Genomic DNA, 4,798 nt, shown 5'->3' with positions numbered 1-4,798 from the left:
TATCCTTTCAAACAGTTCTTTGCTTGTGATTTAAAAAATAACTGATATTTAAGACCACCTAAAACAAGCATACTCTAATCGAATAGTTGCCTATCAAAATGTGATTGTCTGACTTCAGTGATTATTCTTGCCTTTGAAAGGATCTAAAAGAAAATGTTCTAAAGACACACTTGTACAACAAGAAAAAATTCTCATAACATTAATACTTTCATTCTTTCCAGTCTTTATCAGTGTGGTTTAACATGTAAATACAGCTTTTGTTTTTCAAGATTTTACCTACTCTCTTTATTCACTTCTCAAAAAACAGATCAATGGATGAGATTACAGCTCCTTATCATGAAATTAATTTCAGATACTTGAAAAAGCTACTTTTAATCACCACCTGGGGGAAAAGATAAATAGTCCAAGCCAACTTTTTAGTTGTAGGTACTAAAGATTAGAGGGAAAAATTAGAGAATGTGATAGAATAAAACCTCTTGCTAAAACTGCAGTACCACAAATTTTTTTAAAAGCACTGTTTTTATGATTGTCAATCCTTTTAGGTTAAGAGCTCAGGCACTGAGTTGGTGCAGGAAATAATTTAAATATTAATTTAAATGTATTTAACTATTTTGCAATTTGATTACTTGTAAGTAATTACACCATAGGTTCTTCACAACTGAGACCATTACAAACTTTTCATTAGTGCAAAATTAGGAATGTTTTGTAGTACATACAAATAAAAGATTTTTAAAAAATATTTTTGAGGTACTATAAAAGCAATTTATGAAAAGGAGAGTCACTGGTTTTGTTAAGGTGTTGAGGTAACGCAATGAAGAACATGTGGACTCTGATTCAAACTGTATCAATTATTAGCTGTATGAGCAAGTTATGTAGCTTCTGAATCTGTTTATGCATAAAATTGACTACTTCAAAGATTGAGATTATGTGAAAAATGAATATAACATTTCTAACAATGCCAGACATACACTATGGCTTTTCTACCAGATATGCACGATTTCACAGAGTGGTAATTACAGACAAGGTAAAACAGTGAATAGAAGTTTAAATAGTTCCAAAGGAATAGTACTAGGGAAAAAAAGTGCCTAATGACTCTGAACTCACATTATCTTTCTCAGTTTGAGTTTTATTCTTTATTGTGTGCTACCATGGCCTCTATTTAGTAAGACGTTTGTAAACTACCACAAACAACAACAAAAAGGCAAATAGAAATCTAGGGACTGAATATGAAACCTGCTGACCCAAACTAAGTAAACCCATCCTCTTGACCATGTCCATGACATTAAGAATCATGTCCAACAGTTCTCCATAGATTATACTTGTCTACACATGCACACTGTATATTACAGAAATCATCTGGTATTGTCAACAGAACAACCATCAAATACCACAGACCAGAACAAGTGGTCTCTTATTATCTTGAGACTCCATAGATTTTGTAGCAATTCCTTAAATTATATTACCTTAGAAAGCAATTTATTTAATAAATTAAAAAAAATTATTTGGCTGCGTTGGGTCTTGGTTGCAGCATGTGGGATCTTTGATCTTTCATTGTGGTATGTGGGATCCAGTTCCCTGACCAGGGATCTAACCCTGCCCTCTGCATTGGAAGTGCTTAGTCTTAGCCACTGGACCACCAGGAAAGTCACAGCAATTTACTTAAAAAACTCTTGACCAAAGAAACTTCCCACAAACATTTTGCAACACTAGCCAAAAATACGCTGTTTCTGTGCAACTCTTTGTGACCCTATGGACTGTAGCCCACCAGGCTTCTCTGTCTATGGGATTTTCCAGACAAGAATACTGGAATGGATTGCCATTTCCTTCTCCAGGGGATGTTCCTGACCCAGGGAATGAAACTGCATCTCCTGCAGTATGAGCAGGCTGATTCTTTACCACTGAGCAACCTGAGAAGCCCAAACCAAAAATATATTTGTTTTAAAATTTTGCAGAAATGAACCTGCACAATTTAGTTCCTCAAAATTTATTATTTCCCTTCCTTGAGAACTTTTCTTTTCCACAAACCCAGAAACTAACTTCCCAGGAAGTCAAAGAGTCTTAAAAATACATTATGATCCTTCCTCTGCATCCTCCCTAACAAAATAGAAACACTACATTTCATTGCATCTCATTCACAAGCTCTGATTTTTTAAATATAGATTTCATTGCATCTCATTCACAAATTCTGATTTTTTTCTTCCAGTTCTTTATTATCCAATCAAGACAGTTCAAATGTATTTAGGCACTTTTTAACATCAGTTAACCACTAAGCAGTTAACTATTACATAGTTAAAACATTAACATATCCTAAGTTTGTGTTTTTTAATACAAGGTGTTAGGGCAATTGTGCAACATTTGGTTAATCATATCAAATATTATATTGGAGTTTCTTATTCACATTCTATAAACATCTCTAATTCACAGAATTTCACTTATTTTATAGTTTCCTCAATCAGAGATGTGAAGGCTACAGAAAACTGAAAATGTGCTTTATAACTTTAATACATTTTATGAACCTCAACCATTTCAAAGATCAATGAAATATCTACCAAGGTAAATGAATGACATACCAAGTTAAATGAATGACATTTGTTACATTAAAAATGAGATTTTCCTTTCAAAGTCACCAAAACCATTAATATTCAACCAAAAATTGTTGGAATTTGTAGGGTTTCATGTGTGTATGTGTTTAAATGTCAGGGTGGTATGACCTTCTTTGGATGTAAGGCTGTTGAAAGCTGAATCATACAAAAGAAATCTTTAGAGAACAGAGACTTTTCTTTACATATTTATTCCCAGAGCCCGCCCTTCATCTCATCTTGGTTTTCCACATTGATCCAATTGTAGCACTTCCTGGAGCGAGCTATGTTCTAATCAGCAACATCAGGAAGAGAATAGGACAAAGCCAAATGAGAAAACGAAGATCTTATGTCATGCTCTTTGAAAAGAGTGAATGCATTCTAAGCTATCGGGAAATGTAAGTCACAATTTAACTTTAATAATTTTTATCTGCAATGGACATGAACAAGAAATATGGAACGAATCCTTCATCTATTCAATAGGTGCACGATTTCTATTGAGATGAGCACCATGTAGCAGAATTTTACTTTGTTCTCTGTCCCATATAGTTGGGCTGACCTTGAAACCTCATCAGTAGGCTCTTTTTTAGTGATGCCTGGATAATCTCCACTGAATGGTGAATCAAAGGAGATACAACCTAGAGGCACTAAATCACCTAACATTACTTCCTGTCAAGAATTTTTTCCCCTTATAATTGCTGAAAAGCTATTGAGTTAAAGCAACCATGCCGACTCCCCAAAGACAATGGTCCAAACCCTCAAATGAAACGGTTGCAATTCTCTTGGATTGCTAAAAAGCAGGAATGGATCACTTAAAGAAAACTAGGTCTGCACGTTGTCACCTCCCCACAAACGTTAACATCCTAGCACTAGTATTATTTGAACATAATCCCCCACGGAATCGAAATACTGGCTAACGGTGGCTACAGGAGTCTTCCAATCCACGCCTACTTTCGGGATTTGGGCGCTTGAGGGACTGGAGGGCGAGGCAACTTGAAATAGACCTTGACCGAGTCGTAGATGAACCACTGCAGGGCAGTCAGGGTGCCAATCATGATGATCCGGGCGAACAGGCCTTTCCACACGCCCTTGAACCCCAGTCTCTGGAGAACGTCAAAGGCCGTGCTGCCTTTCTCCTTGTTCAAAACGGACACGACGGAATCCGCAGGGTGGGACACCACGGCGCAGAAGACGCCAGCGATGTAGCCGGCCACAAAGGTCACGGCCAGCTGCTCACTCTTGGTGCAATGGCTCTGCGGCTTGGGCACCACGTACTTGTAAAGCGCCTCGACCGTGCGCTCGAAGCAGGCGAACTTCATCATGGTATAGGGGATCTGGCGCATCCAGAGCGGCGCCACGCCTTTGTAGAAGGCCCACAGGCCCTCCTCGCCGTACATCTTGGGGGCCGCGGCCCGGAGCGTGCGGGCATAGCCCTGCTGCGTCTGCATGCGAACCTTCACCGCTTCCATCGGGGCCAGGGCCACGTCGGCGAAGAACTCGGCGCTGGCTGAGGCGGCCAGGTACAGCCCGGTTCTCCATTCGTAGGCCTTCTCCTGGCCCAGGAGCTCCGCGTACCGGATTTTGAAGACCTCGTAGAGGCCAAACTTGAAGAGGCCCTGCATGGAGTAGCCTAGAAAGGTCGGGGCCCAGCCTCGGGCCAGGCCACGCAGCCCGTCGTCCCGCAGTGTCACGCCAAAGCCGCTCAGGATGCCCTTGTACTTGCTGGGGTCCACCTGCATGCGACACTTGACCAGGTCCAGAGGCACGATGGCCGTGTGCGTCAGTCCGCAGCTCAGCATCCCGCCCAGGCCACACAGCAGTAGGTACTTCGTGGAGCCGTACTCGTAGCTGGACTCCTCCAAGGCTGCTGCCCAGGGCCTGCCATTGAGTTGGCCCGCGCTTCTCCCCCGCAGGGCTTGGTAACCGCCAGCATCACACATGGCCGCGCTGGGTCTAGGCACACGCTTTCCTCAGCCTGAGCTCTTTCCTCGCTCAGGGGCCCCAGAGCACTGCGCATGCGTCTGAACTCCCCCCTCCCCGACCCACCAACGTGAGCTTGCTAACCCAACGGTCTGGTCTGAGCGAGGGACAGGTCGCGCCAGAGCCCAAAGGACTTCGACCGCTCTCTACATGCCTGCACACCCCCTACCGGTTTGACTGCCTTTGGATCTCAACTGGCTCCTGAAATTTTAAGTAGGAGCATCGCCCCGCCCCTCACC

At 42.0% G+C, this 4,798-nt stretch overlaps 1 pseudogene across 1 annotated transcript; it reads right to left on the bottom strand.

The window, feature by feature from the left end:
• Positions 1-2,186: 2,186 nt before the first annotated feature.
• On the bottom strand, positions 2,187-4,567 carry LOC113890515 (annotated as a pseudogene). Its single transcript, XR_003510513.1, has one exon. The product of XR_003510513.1 is annotated as a phosphate carrier protein, mitochondrial pseudogene (transcript).
• Positions 4,568-4,798: the final 231 nt, after the last annotated feature.

The sequence above is a fragment of the Bos indicus x Bos taurus genome, chromosome 3 (genome assembly GCF_003369695.1).
Source record: "Bos indicus x Bos taurus breed Angus x Brahman F1 hybrid chromosome 3, Bos_hybrid_MaternalHap_v2.0, whole genome shotgun sequence".
In the NCBI taxonomy this organism is placed as follows: domain Eukaryota; kingdom Metazoa; phylum Chordata; class Mammalia; order Artiodactyla; family Bovidae; genus Bos; species Bos indicus x Bos taurus.
Note: the sequence above shows the minus strand (reverse complement) of the source record. Positions and strands in the feature narration are given on the sequence as shown.